This window comes from Dermacentor albipictus, chromosome 9 (genome assembly GCF_038994185.2).
Source record: "Dermacentor albipictus isolate Rhodes 1998 colony chromosome 9, USDA_Dalb.pri_finalv2, whole genome shotgun sequence".
Taxonomy (NCBI): Eukaryota; Metazoa; Arthropoda; class Arachnida; order Ixodida; family Ixodidae; genus Dermacentor; species Dermacentor albipictus.
Genome location: NC_091829.1, coordinates 34113575 through 34128781, shown reverse-complemented (window position 1 = coordinate 34128781; position 15207 = coordinate 34113575). Strand labels below are relative to the sequence as shown.

The following is a 15207-nucleotide window of genomic DNA, read 5'->3' as shown; positions in this document are numbered from 1 at the left end:
TCTATTCCGAATTGCTGTAGTATTCGAATGCAAACACGCCGTCTGTCAATAATATATATATATATATATATATATATATATATATATATATATATATATATATATATATATATATATATATATATAAAAGAAAGTAATGAAAATTTGTTAATGGATTGCCTATATCAACGGTCATCGCCTAAGTTCTTATCCCTGCCGTTGCTGTGAAGCCTCGTATCAGCCGGTTCTCAAATCAGCTATGTTTAACGGTCGTCAGGGGCAGCGCACAATGCTGCGTGTATACGCGGGCACTTTTTATACATATAGCGTGTGTCTGTGTATAGTTGCGAGACCGTATTTGCGTTTTTCGTAAACGTTTCTTGCCAAACTTAGCTTCGGCGCGCCCGCGTATATACATTGCACGCAACCCTTAGAGGGATGCACGTCTGTCGCCACAGCAACTTCGGGAGGACAACGCACGATATGAAGCGTGCTCCTGCGACGCGGTCCGGGCAGGCTTGTTTTCCCCGTAGGTTAGTTATATAGTCCAGCGCGTAAACAAAAAAACAAAAAAAATGTTTGCGCGCGAACATCCGGGGCTGTATAGTATACTGTGTACGTCTTCGTGGATGTGTTTACATGTTTGGCATGCATGCGCCGACGTCTGATGCGCCGTGCGGGCCGGGGTATTGGGGAGGGGGGGTGGAGGAGGAGGAGGAGGAGAGGGGGAGGGGGATGTTTGGGCGCCCGGGCAATAATTCCGAAGTGCTTTGGCCTCGTAAACAAGCTCGAGCGGCCTCTTTCGCTTTGACGCGCCCGTTGAGGAGACCCGGCTGTTTCGGGACGCGTTCGATATTTAGTACTTGTCTGGAGTGCACGGTGTGTGTGCCCTTGACAGAGCGTCGCTGTTGAGGGCTTCAGGCTGTATGCACGTCGGTGCCTGAATATATATTGTCGTGCGTGCAGGGTCGCCCCTCCACCCCCCCCCCGCCCCCCGGCTCGATGAGGGAGCACGTAATTAGTGTTCGGTCCGATATAACGTCAACACTTGCTCAAGTGTAGTTTGGGGAAGGAAATGGGCGATGTGCCGTCTGACACACGTGTATACCGCTAACACATACTGAAACATAATCAGAAAAAAAAGTAACTAATCCCAGTTTTTTTTTCACCCAATTATACACGTGTGAATGCCGTTGAATAGCTCTGCAGTCGTTTTCTGTTAGAAATGTAAGCGAACATGGATTTGACATTCCTGCGACGCGTATCGGTCTTTATTGGATGCATGCTCTTCGTTTGAAGTGTCTACAGTACCTATTCGCAAACGATTCGCAGGCAGTTCTTCCACATTAGAGGGCGGTAATTAGTGTGCATACGTGCCAATTACGCGTTTTTTTCCTAACAGTTATCAAGCCCACGCGCGCGCTTATTTAAACGTACGTGTGCGTGGGTGTGCGCGCAGATGCTTGCGTTGAATGTATTAGCGTCTACGTCTTCCGCGATCACATGTATCCGCACTCCTTGCTTAAAGGGACACTAAAGCGAAACACTAAGTCAGTTTAGACTAATGAAGCATTATTTGAGAACCCTACAGACAGTTATTTCAAAAAGATAGTTGGATTATTAGATGAGAAAATGAAGGTCCAAGTATCAGTATTTGAATTTCGCGCCGGAACCCCAGCGCCGGTACGTCAGCGTGACGTCAGGGATTCTAAAGTATGTTTTCGCATTTGGGCCGCATTGGCTAAATAAAGGTTCCCGAAACTAGCCATGTTTAATATTTGGTTCCTTTAGAGGATAATGTAGTCAATCTGTACCGCTATATATAATTAGCGGGCCCTAGAAGATTCCATCAAAATCCAAGACGTCACAGCCCCCAGGTGCGGGAACTCAAGTAGGCGTCGCCACCCGCATTTCGGTCTTGCGCTTTTTCTGGCTTACCAAACGTCTTATCGTTGTAAGAGTCGTGTTTTTGGTGTTGTAGAGCGGTAATTTACTGATGCAGAAGAAATCATGCTTGTTGGTTGCTGTAACGCCTTTCGTTGGCGGTATGACGATCCAAGCCGTTGAATTGATGCCTCTGCGTACTGGGGACGCTTTCCCTATACTGGCACTTTGTATTCGCGATTAGCGCTGCGACCTCTCGCGATCGTCAGGAATGCAAATTGCCGGGTGACAATATAGTCTATCACACAGGAACGCGTGCTTCAACTTCTGAGTAACAACTCCAACTGCAGAGTTACAGTGTGTCATGCGCGTCGCTTACAGAAGCACACCTGGTTTTTTTTTTTTCGTGGTGGCTGCTGTGATTTGATGTCGCCGTCATTAAAGTAATTGAAGCCAACCTATAAAACGACTGTCAGCTTTTATGTAGTATAGCAGGTATCGACTTATTACCCAGTCACGCAGTTGCTATGGCTGCAGTGCTCTCTGCCTTGTAAGTCCTCTTGTTAGTGGTCAGCGCAACAGCGTTGTGCAATAATTCCTCGTGAGCATATTCTTTTTTTTTAATTCTTCTTTCTTTCCCAGTTGCGTTGAGGTGGAGCTTCCGGAAGTCTTCGCGACGAGCAAAAGCACCGCAACCGAAGATTTGTTTTCGTCTGCTGTGACTTTTCCGGAGAGAGAGGGATAAGGAAGGGCACAGAGGTTAAGGTTAAAAGCAGGCTTTGTCCAGTTTAAGGTGCCTACCAGTAAAGGGGGAAAAGGGAGAGTGTGTGGCTCGCCTGCCAAGGCGAATGGATGGAAGTGCGACTGTAGATTTATTCGGCGCAGTACAAGATTTAGCGCCCCGCGCGACGGTCCTGTAACTCGTACGAGGTAATACAGAGTCAAGAAAAAAAGAAAAGCAAGGCAGTGGACGGAGCAGGTTTGCGAAACGAACCACGGGAATGCTGGAGTTGTCCGGTTTCCCGAGACTGCGCGGGCATACGTATATTTCATTCGGAAGTTCAAACGGGGCGAGCTCGCCTTCGCGCCATGCAGCCAGTCGTCCGCTGCCGGTTCGTTTATTTGCGCGTCTCCTCCCTTCGGGCTCTTCCCCCTTCGACATACGTCGCCGTATGTATATATACGTGGCCGCTCTTACGTGGCGCCGACGAACTGCTAAGTGCCGCCGCGGGAACGCCATCTTAACCGGTCGCCGCCACGTGACCTGCGACACGTAGCCTATGCGTGCACAGCTGCGCGCGGTACGAAGGTCATGATGTTTAGGCTTAACTTTCTCAGGCTGGCTCTTTATTTTCCTGGAGGGGGGGGGGGGAGGGGAAGTAGGCAGGATCGAGCGGCATTTCATTTCAGCGCACGGTTCGCTGTAGTCCTTACTCCCCACCATCGCAGCTTCCGGTTATCACAGTTTGCCGTTTTGCTTATTATGGTATTAGAAACGTTGGAAACAAATGTATCTTGTCTGCATCACCACGACGTTAAATTGATGTCTAAATCAAATTATATATATGTGACGGGAATTGAATTCTTACTACTGTGAGCACTGTTCATCGGGGGGGGGGGGGGGAGGATCGAGCGGCATTTCATTTCAGCGCACAGTTCACTATAGTCCTTACTCCCCACCGTCGCTGCTTCCGGTTATCACAGTTCGGTGTTTTGTTTATTATGGTATTAGAAACGTTGGAAGCAAATGTATCTCGTCGGCATCACCACGACGTTAAAGTGATGTCTAAATCAAATGATGTGATGGGAATTGAATTGACGGGAAGTGAAACGTCGCGCACTTTGGGGTACCTTCCTCTTTTTTCGTTCCTTTTTTTTTATTTGGAAAGTTGGGCTACCGTAAGGGCTGTAGGAATTTGCTGAATTGAGTCTTTGGCTGTTAGAGTTCAATGCAGTTCACCTTTCCCGATAACAAAATAACTGGGCCCGTGCAGGTGGCGTCGAAATCGGTGACGTCATGGCCTATAGTGGTACGGAAAATTCAAGAATGACGTCGTCACCCGTGTTCCGTTTATGATCATTTCTTGTTTGCAAAGCCTCTTTTGACGGTTAGAGCGGATCTTTTTTTTTATTTTTATTCTATCTCTCTCTCTCCCTCTCTCTCTTTTGTGTGGGTATGTGTGGCAGTAGGGTAGTTGACTAATAAAGCTAAAATATTTTTTCCCCCTCTTTTCGTTTAAGTGCTACCTTCCTTTTACCGAAACGTCTCGCGATTGGCTGCGCTCGCGCCTGCTCGGACCGTCATCGCCCCGTAAAATAAGCGCTGGCGTATACAGACGTCCTGCTGCATGCACCGCTGTTCGGTTCAGTACCTTTGGGGCTGGAGCCTAAAAATCGACCAGCGAGCGACTTACCCTGATTAGTCGCTTTTCGACCATCAGCGGCTAAAGGAACCATTCACAATCGTCGCTACGCGAAAAAAAAAAATGGTCTTCCAACTCTCTTAATCCCGTTCCACGTAAGTTCCACAAAGCGTGACATTTCTTACAAATACGTTGCACTTACTCAGCAATCTTACGTGAAACTCTATTAATAGTGTTATACAGCAGCAATGGAGAGAAGCTACAGACTGAAGGAAATACAGGGGTGGTCGAAAGTTTCAAAACAGCTTGCGCGGGCACGTTGAGTTCATGTCCCTGTGGTGCGTCATGTATCGCATCAGTATAGAGCCCCAAGATTTTTGTGAAGAGGTTACGGGACACTGTTTCTCGCCAACCACAACTTCCGAGTGCCAAAATTACTCCAGGAGCTCCGCAACTTACTTGAGAGCGAACGTTGTCGAACGCGCTGTGGCCTGGGGACTTTGGACCACCCCTGTACTTGCTGACGCTCAATGACAGTTCAATTTTTTTTTATCGTATCATTATTTTGCAATGCACCTTAATGCTCATAGTGTTCATCATTTGTCATCGGCATAATTTTATTACACGTACATTTTACGCACTTTACAGTGACTATATTTTAGGCCCCTTTACAGCCACGTCACACCAACTTCATAGAACCCAATCACCCCACTAAGAAATCACTAACGTTTGCATGGCGCTCTTTTGCCATACCTGGCCCTTGCGCCAATAAAAACCACACATTCATTCAGTTCAATTTATTTATTTATTCAAGTACCCGGAAAACCCAAAAAGCGTTACATATGGGGAGACACTACCATGAATAAAACGGGGTATAGCGTTGTTTTGTTATTCCAAATACGGACGTTCCACTGCGCGATTCGCTGGCGTGAATGCCGCGTGAAACCCTCCTATAGAGGGCATTGACATCCAGTGAGACTGCATAAAGCGCGATTCCTACACTATAGCAACGTTGTTACCCCAACTACACGAGGCCCCGACGCTCGTATTGTGCAGTCGTGCGCGTTAACGGCTATATGGAGGGTGCACGACGTTACCGCGGGTGCCGGCGCAAGTTGTCTAATAGTACTACTAGTAGTAGTAGTAGTCTCGCAATGGTGCAGTTCCCGCGCCCCGTACGGCGGAGCATTTTCTAAATATCGGTAGCAGACCTTGAGCCCTGCAGCTTGATGGCTCTGGTGTCGTGGGCAAGAGAGAAGCGTGACGCGGAGGCGTGACGCAGGGCCCCACCCACGAAAGCTCGGCGAGTCCGTTGTCCTTGACGGCGCTCCGAAGTCAAGTTCGATGAACGCTGCTTGGGACCTGCACCCCCTCTATGGAGATGGGACGTATCTATACGCTCGATCTGGATACCGTAACTGCGCCTTGAAAGCTGCGATCCAGGAACGCCGTGGTCGCGTGCTTAAGTGACTCGCCGCATCTGGAGAAAAGACAGGGAATGCAGGAGATGGAAATTCAAGACGATGAGCAAAACGTGAACAAGGTGAATGCTGGAGCCTTTCGTGTTTTTTTTAAAGTTTTCGTCTCCATCGTTCACCTTGTTCACGTTTTGCTCATCGCCGCATCACTTCTCGGTATAGCTTAAAAAGTAAGTACCCGTGTGTTCTACTCCCGTACGAGGAGAAATAACTTTCGTAGCAGAGCTGACGATCGACCAAGTTGCTTGACGTCCGGCCTCACGAATGTACCCATTACGAAACACTCAGGACGTGTTCTTGTCGTCCTATGCGCGTTTCACTGCGCTACATCCATCACGAAGAAAGAGCTGCGTGAGGGAAAAAAAAAATCTATAAACGGTAGGCACCATAGTGGTGTACTCGGAGAAGCCCTTAGCCCGTCCGAAGAAAGCGAAATCCTGCACCAGTACTGTTAGGCAGGCTTGCTTGAAGCAGCAGTAGGGTATTTCACCCCCTTTTACTCGTTTTGCATATGAAGGGGCTGCAGTGTCTCTCCATGTGTGCTGAGCCCTGTGCGCATGCTCAGCAGCTGGACTCCTTCGCGCTCGAATGCGGAACGACGGCGCACACCGCGCGGCTTGCTTTGTGCGTACGTACCGCACCGGGAATCCCCGCCTCCCGCCCGTCTCACTCGTAAATGTTGGATAATCACAGGATGCGCGGAATGAAAAATGACGCCGCTCGAACGTGGTGCCGCAGTACGTAAGAGAAATGCGGAGGAGGTGAAAGTTTTGGCGAAGGTGGTTGGGTGGGGTTGGAGAGAGAGGTATACAGAGTGGTCGCGCACGCAGTGCATTCGAGGAAGGGTCGCGGGGTGCATGGGGGGGGGGGGGGGAGGGCAAGGTGCGGAAGATGGGAAGGAACGAACGGGGTCACTGATTGCCCACTTCGCTGCACGGACGGACGGACGGACGGACGGACGGACGGTGCTTTCGCGCGAGCCGACTAGTCTTGCTTCTAGAGACGCGACAGCGGCGGTGCAGATGTAACAAAAAACGCAAAGCAAAGCAGACCGCGGGACGATAAGACCGGCGAGCGGGAGCGAGCGCCCGGTCTTCCGCGCGCGCACAGTCTGTGTTAGTCCGGGGCGATTGCTCAGTCATTAGGATGTCAGATCGCCCGAGGAGGAGGAGGAGTGCCGGCGTCTGGAGGCGAAAATGCGCGCGGTGCAATCGCGCTTGTACAAGGCGCGTGCGCGGGTGCGTTTTGACTTTCGCGTAGCGCGAAGATTGAGCCCAGTTCCTCCTGGAGAGAAACGCGCTTGCTCTCAGCCTTCACCCCCTCCCTCTCTCTCTCTCACACACACACACACACACACACACACACACACACACACACACACACACACACACACACACACACACACACACACACACACACACACACACACACACACACACACACACCGGCTGTGTTCCTCCTCTGCGCGGGCCCATTAGCGTGCGCAGGATGATTTGCACCTCTTGCACGAGATAACTGCGCCCGCCTGAGCCGGCGCCGGAGGAGAGCCTCCCGCTGTCTCGCATATAGATGTCGTGCAACGGCGCGAAACGGATTGTGCGGCGTTATTCTTTCTGCCGGCTACTCGTTGTGTTTGTGTGTTTGCGTGTTCGTGTGCGTGTCTGGTCGTCTCCGGTGTTAAACGACGCGCAGTCGCATGGCGTGTGCTTCGAATACCTTTTCGCTTGCTGCGGGCGGCCGGTGGAACTGGTGTCGATGCACTCTTGACGGCAAAGGACGGACGGATGCATAGAGGCTATAGAAGCAGCCACCTCGCAAATGCTTGACCTGGGTCGGTGCACGGTCGTGGCCTCCGTGGTCTTCCTTCCTGTTTCGTTTTGAATACTATAACAACGGTTGTCTTTTCCTTAAGCTAAGCTTACTTCCCATGAGCGAATAGACGTTGCCACAAAATCACACGAGATAAAATTTAGCTTGGACGCTACTCTGTGTTTTCTTAACACCTTACGAGCCGTGTATGGTGATGACAGTAATGATTTAATGGCATCCGTTATAAAACGGGGCGGTGACACACTGTCACCTAGCCTACTCGATATATGTAGCATATTCTGATACACCTCCTTGCGAAGGGTAACCAGTGCCACCTACCGTACATGCCGCGCCGCACAGCTGGATGCTGCCATGCTATCCCCCGAGAGAAGTGCGTTCGCATCACACGCGTTCATATGTACCCTCTAAGAATGGGCACGATCTTATTCTCCCGCCGTGGTGTTGCAGTGATTATGGCGTCCAGCACGCCGAGCACGAGTTCGCAGCTTCGGTTCCCGGTCGCATTTCAGTGGGGGCGAAACGCAAGAGCCCTCCTGTCCCGTGCATTGTATTGGGGGGCACGTTAAAGATCCCCTCGTGGTCAAAATTTAATCCAGAGACGCCACACACACCACTACGACATGTTTTGTACAAATCAAATCGTGGTTTTGACACGTAAAAGCCCACGATTCATTTCTCTTTCGTTGTTTCTAGCTCTCTGCCTTTATTTATTACAGTCCGACGCTCTAATCCCTGCCTTTCGTGTTTCTTCAGTTTCAGTTTATTGATGCGTTTGAAATGTTTTACAGAAGTAACTCTAGGAGGTCCCATAGTCAAAGACTGAGGAGGGACCTCCAACAATAAATACATAGAAAAAGTATACTTAATGCGGTTAACAACAGCAGTAGCAATCCTAGGAACAGAAAGTATTAACAAACAAAGTCGAGTCATAGTAATAACAACATCGCTTTTGCTCCGTTGCCCGGGGCGGTCTGATCGAGCGGTCGGGCCGGACCGGACCGGACCGCGTCCGATGTCGATTTCCCGCTCGCGGCGAAATTCGCATTTCCGATGAGGCGGGCCCGCCGCGTGGCGAGCGCTTGTCGCGCGTGATAAGGTCGCGCGTCGTTCGTTGGGTCGGTCGAGCAGCCCGTCGTCTGACCCAGTCCGCGCTCGTACTCGCATCGAGCGGCGCTCGCTTGGAAGGCCCGCTTGCGGTGGCCGCCGTGCCTTCGCGTTCGGACTAGTTAGAGAAAACGAGAGAGATGGAGAAACAAAGATGAGGAAGGAGGAGGATGCTTTCCACTATGCTGCAGGTGGCTGGTGTCTGGTATCTCGTGCAGCGTGTCGAAACTAACCAGTACTAAGTAAATGAATGGTTCTGAATAGATTATGCCACGTGATCACTCTTTATACACAGGTAGTTGGGGCTGCTTCAGGTAAATATAGATTCACTCATAGTGTCAGCGTATTGTGGCTCGAGATTTCCTTCATATTTCCTCATTATTCAATCAATTAGTGTCTCCGACTCAAGGCGAAGCAGTGACCTCGAACCCAAGTTGCCTACTACCTTACTAACTCTCTCTCTCTCTCTCTCCCCTGCAGCCTACCGATGCCATCTAGAGAGACTTGAGGAAATATCTTCCGTCTTCTTAACAACGGTCCAACGCACCTCTCGCGGATCTGCCACCTGTCCGTCTCTGAACATGGTGGAGTCCAATACCCCTCATACTCTCCTCCTCTGTCCGCTTCAATTTCCCACTCCCTGTCCGTTGACGGCGCTGCGCCGTAGCCCCTCAAAGGTTGCAGAATTAAGCGTAATTTCCTCTTATACATAACTATCATCTTCGTCTCACATATCATGATGACGCGCGTCCGGCGTCCCGATTACACCATCACAGCACTAACGCTTAAACGCTTGCTTTAGCGCAAATTGGGAGGGGAGTCACCAAGCCCTCCGTCAACCCTTCCCTTGCGCTTCTACGTTTACGTTCGTTGCTTCGTTTCAGTGGATATAAAATTAAACGAAATGTGAGACGTGCCGCTGAAGCCGAAATGCGGAGCAGCAGCAGCGGCAGCAGCAGCTAGAGTTACGGCATATGCTACCAGAGAGTCTGGGGTAGCAAAGACTCTGGGGTAGCACATACAGTAACTCTAGCAGCAGCAACTAAAGCCCCTTTAGCAGCAGCCGCGACGCCATGCGGCGGACGCGCGCACTGTTGGAATGCAGTCCCACCTCGACTCGACTTCTTGTCTGGCGCTCTCGAAGCGCGTGTTTCGAGTCTCCGTCGACGCCGCGGGAGCGGCATTCTTGTGTAAACGACAAGGCAGAGACAAGCACGCGAACTCCCCTCCGGCACGACGACCCGTTTGGTGTGGCGGGTCGAGCGGCTCCGAACGATCTGGATGCGCGCGTTCCTCGAGAGAGAGAGAGAGAGAGAGAGAGAGAGAGATAGACGCCTCTGACGCGGCGGCGGGCGGTTCGGATTGAAAGGTGGAACGCCCGCAGCCCTTTCCGGCTGTGTAGCCAATGGGCAAATACACGCCGACGGCCATTCCTGCTCGTGTATACAAACACACACACTTCGAGCCCCGATGACGTTTCCTCTTCATCCTGCAATGTTTCTCGGTCCAGAACCGCTTTTTACACAGACACAGTCCTAGGTTTCCTCAGAGATGTGGTCTTCAGTGGCGTAGCAACAGGGGGGGGCCGGGGAGCCGTGGTCCCCGGGTGCACGGGGCCAGCCGGGGGGGGGGGGGGGGAGGGGGGGGAGGGGGGTGTCATATACGTCTGAAGACACCCAAAAATTGTCGATATCCTCGCCTTCCTCGACTACACCCGGGGGGAGGGGTGGTGACAGAAGAGTTAAGGGCCCCGGGTGCCAGACGACCTAGCTACGCCACTGGTGGTCTTACATGTTATTATAGTCGGATACAACTTTAGAAAAAGGGGAGGCCCCGCCCAGATGACCGAAGCGGCGAAGTCACCGGCCGTCCGGCGCATGACGTCGGTCCAGAATGCGCGCCCATTGGTGCACCCGCCTCGGAGGAGTAAACGCCCCCTTTTTTCTAAAGTTGTATCCGACTATAGTCCCATACATTCGTAGCGCCTCCTCTCTCCAGAGTATGCCACTGCGATAACTGTTTTGCATAGCACATGCCTCCAGGCCCTTGTGTTTCAAGGGCTCTAAGGAGGCAGTAGTGCTCTAGCATTTCTTATAATCTGATTTGGTTTACCTATCGTATCATTCTTTTTAAATGCATCTAAATGTTCATAGTACAAGTCATACGTCATCGCCGTAATTTTAATATGCAGATTTTACGCAGTTTAGAGCGTATATTTTTAAGGCCCCTTACAGCCACCTCACACCAACTTCATAGTAATCCTAATTACACTGCAAACTCATTACCACAGACTCGGCGCTCTTTGGTTATACTTGGCCCTTGCGCCATTAAACATCACACTCACTCACTCCTCCCCGACGACGTTTGGCGTTGCGGGCTTGTTCATTTAAAGGAGGCTACAGAGCGAGACTAAGCGTGTTTCTTGGAAGACCATCATTTGCGCATGCGTGGTGGCTTTGCGCGAGCGTGTAAGATGTCGTTCTGTAAAGATAAACCTCTGTTTGTAGTTTGCTTTCAGTGTGTCGTAGTGTCCTTCTTTTTTGTGGTAGTTCCATCTGCGCTATGCAACCTGATGATCATGACCCAACAAGCCCAAATCGCCCCCCTCCCCCTCCAATATCGTAGATAAGTTTCTACTTACTTCGCAAAACAGGGCTAAGACAGACGAGGAAGAACTACTCTGAAGAAATAGACGCAAAGAAAAAAAAAATTGTAGTGAACGTAACGACTTGGCGATGAAGCCTGCCGGGTAAAATTTATGCGGCGTTGCATAAAAAGATGTATTTCAGAACTCCAAATCCTTCATTCATTTTGTAGCCAGTGCTTCATCGTGGCGTGACTCGCCTAAACGTATTACGACTGACTGCAGTGTATGACTCATTTCGAAATCATACTTTCAAGTATGACTTCTAGCATACTTTCAAAGGCAGACCAGCATGTGTTCTGCGAGACCGGTGATGGATTTACGACTTCGCACTTTTATATGACGATCGGCTTATATAGAACCTACTGCAAATCTCACCTTGAATGATGTGCCTAAAGGCTACCGGTAACCAATGGCAACGTACTTTGTGCCGCCAGTTTGATGTGGCTGACCTGCTCGTTTCATTCATCGTTTATTTATTTGCTTGCACAGGGGCTCTCGGTAATTCAGTTCCGCCAATACTATAAAGTCCCTGGACCTTTTTCGAAAGGTCTCGTGGAGAAATAAAGAACTAAAATAACTAAAGACAACAACAAGAATCTATAGAAATGCGATTGGACAAGGTGTGCATTGAGAGGTGAAACATGACGATGAGGACAAAGGATCTTTTCAGAAACTGCTTTTTCAATGCCTCGAGTCAAGTGTTGCGTAAGGCACTCGATCACTGCACGCATCGCACGATCGGCGAGTGGCACATAAACGCAGTTTGTAAGCTCCATATTTACAAAACATCTTTTCTTTTCTTTTTTTTTCGTTCCGAACGAAGATGGTTCAATCTTGAAAGCAAAGCAAGTGCCCAACATTGACATAGATTAGATCCTTGATTGATGAGGCTTGGCCGTAAAAGGCTGTATCTTGCGTTGTGTCGTGTTCAATGCATCTTATGCGGAGAGCGTTCAATGTCGGTCAAGGCTCTTGGTTGGTCAAGAGAGATGGAAAGGTCTTGTGGAAAGCTGAACTAACACGTGTTGGTTAATTAATTTGAATACAAATAACAACATTAAATTATGCTTGAAGTAACCAGAAGTCTCCTCACCGCGACAGAACTCTTGTACTCGCCAGCCATGAATGTCGTCTATTTCCTGTCCTTTTCAGCACCCTTTCTAAAAAGCGTTCAATGCCGTTGAGGGTTGTCGTTGGAGTTGAGATATATAAAAAATGGAAGAGAAGCTATTGCGAGAGAAATGCTGGCCATATTCGCAATATGTACGGCGGCAAAATTTTACAGTAAGGCTACACGCTGTAAGAACTCGTTCATTTAATTTCCGTTTCCGTATATAGTGCGCTCTCTGTTTCTTGGCGAGTTGATAGAGCATATATGCTGACTACGAACGCTTTTTTCATAACATACGCTTTACACACATAAGCAGCCTAAGCTTTACATAAGCGTAACATAAGCATAAGCATACATAAGCCTAAGCTTTACATAAGCAGCCTAAGCCGCTTATGTGCCACTAAACTCAACTCAACTCAACTTTTCTTTTTTTTTTCTCATTGTGTCTTGCAGAATCCGCGATGGAGTCATCCCAGCGTCTTCACCGCCGCCCGGTAGACGAGACGTGATGACGGAGAGGGCGGTCCTCATCATCAAGGTTAGTCTATACATCCACGAAATGTTGTTACCCGGTGATGAAGAGCCAGGAGTTGTAATGCGGGCCCACCGGAGGTCAGGGAGTCCACAAACGCCTGCTCACTGCGCAGTTGGTCGCCGGCAGACTCTGTTGGAAAATAAGTTATCGCGGCCTTAGCGTCGTTTATATAGGCTGATTGCTAAGGGTGGCCGTCAAAACAAACTGGCGCCTACTGAATTTACTCGATTGAACGCGCCTTGTTGGTTGTCGCGCGAGCGCTGATCAGAGGGGCGGGGGAGAGGGGGTGGTGAGGGGCGTTGCCCACCGTGTTTAGATTGGAAAGATGTTGACCCGAACTTGGCTCGTCTTGACTCGGCAACTCGTCTTCAGCGCAAGTGCTTGACGATGCGCAGGCCGCGCCGCGGTATTTGGTTGCCAGCGGTCGTGCTTTCTTTCATGTACTACATTTTCCTTTTTTTATCGGCGCTTTGCTTGGTCGACTGTGTAGACAAGCCGCGTAACGGGACATCGTCATGTGTGTAGGGCGACGCTGTTGTCTGAGCATAAGAAGAGACATGTTCAAGCACCCGAACACCCGCCATGTGATGCGTATACGAGAGATATTTAACGAGTATATTGATATTTTTGGAACACCGGTGACGCAGACGTTGACGGCAGCGCTGGTGGCGGCGCCTTGTGGCACTGAGTTCAGTAAGCGCGCAATGCTAATATATATTACAGTGTATGATATAGCTGCTGCGCCAGGCAGTCGACAGCAACGCAATCTGTACATAGTGGCTCAGTTCGCTCCTTTCGAGAAGAGCAACATAAAATGCAGTAAGGTTACTGACGCCTTCTGCTGGGACACGTACCCAAAGGATTGCTGTTGGTAGTGCTCTTGCTGCCGCGCCAAGGCTCCGATCTTGCAGTACTCCGTAAACTGCACTGCGTGTAATACGGACAGGTTGACCTTCTTATCGCCACGTTTTGCGGCGTTTGGCCCGATGCAGCAGGTCTTAGGACATTAGGTAATTCGAGAATGACACTGCAGCGTAGAACTGCGATACCATAAAAAATACACTGTGGGAGCATGTCCGTATCGTTGAAAAAAAAAAGTAAAGCACGAGAACGGCCCTGCAGAATTTATTTCAGTTTCGTACAGCCGCATAACGAAATGATTAAGTTGTAATCAAAGCGTAACTTACATCCTGGAAAATCCCAGCCAATTTCACCTGAGGATTGACACATGCCTCCAGGCCCATATGTTTTTTTTTTTTTGCAGTAGTGCTCTAAAATTTCTTACAATCTGATATATTTTACCTATGTTATCATTCTTTTTACATGCATCTAAATGTTCATAGTACAAGTCATACGTCATCGCCATAATTTTATTATACAGGTTTTACGCACTTTAGAGCGTATATTCTGAGGCCCCTCTACAGCCACGTCACACCAACTTCATAGTTATCATAATTACAGTGCAAACTCATTACCACAGACATCGCGCTCTTTGGCCATACCTGGCCCTTGCGCCATAAAACCCCATACATCATCATGCATCACAGCGACGATCACAGCGGCGACGAACCCGCAGCGTGACGTGCTCTATATAGGGTCTCTCATGCATTTGGACGCAACACCGACCAGTCATACCGGCGTAACCGTTCTCGAGAGGCGGTAGTATACTCCTTCAAGACAAGTTTAAAAAAACTTCCTTCCGATGCATATCATTCGGACGCGGCTGATAGCTGTGAAGCGCGCACTGTTCATGTATTTAGAAAGATGAGGAGTACATCTTCACGGTTGTCTTTTGTCGATGGGTGGGTTAAATTCGCGAAAACGCGGTACGCCCTCTTGCTAGTAGAGTCTCGCACCAAGTGAACCCGCGAGGAAACTCGCGGACTCAAAAGCGGGGAATCTCAGGCACCACCCATCAAGCTCCTAATCCCCTATCCCCATTTCCCCAATTCAATAAAGTTATTCTCTCTCTCTCAGGCTGCGCGGCCGCGCGGGCCCTCTCCTTCGAAGCACCTTTCTTCTTCGCTGCCGAGAGGGGCCGAGCGCCGTCTCTCTAGTCGTGCGTATACACCCCGTGTTTGCTAACTTCGGGGACTCGTCCGCAGTTGGCAGAAGTCCCAGGTTTGTACTACAACCTCAACGAACGCTCTGGCGCGCGCTCACCTGCGATACACCGTCGCGCCCCCTTCGTCACATCTCGGCCGCTCACCGTTGGTCCCGCCGCTGTCAACGGTCTGACCCCCCCCCCTTTTTTTTTTCCCCTTCTGTCCTTCAAC

General features: G+C 49.8%; 1 protein-coding gene across 1 annotated transcript in view; it reads left to right on the top strand.

The window, feature by feature from the left end:
- LOC135906533 (uncharacterized) overlaps positions 1 to 15207 on the top strand; it is a 266802-nt gene that overhangs the window by 143870 nt on the left and 107725 nt on the right. The window contains exon 3 of the mRNA XM_065437975.2: positions 12850 to 12934. The gene's annotated coding sequence lies outside the window, so the exon portion shown is untranslated. The remainder of the gene's footprint in view (positions 1 to 12849; positions 12935 to 15207) is intronic.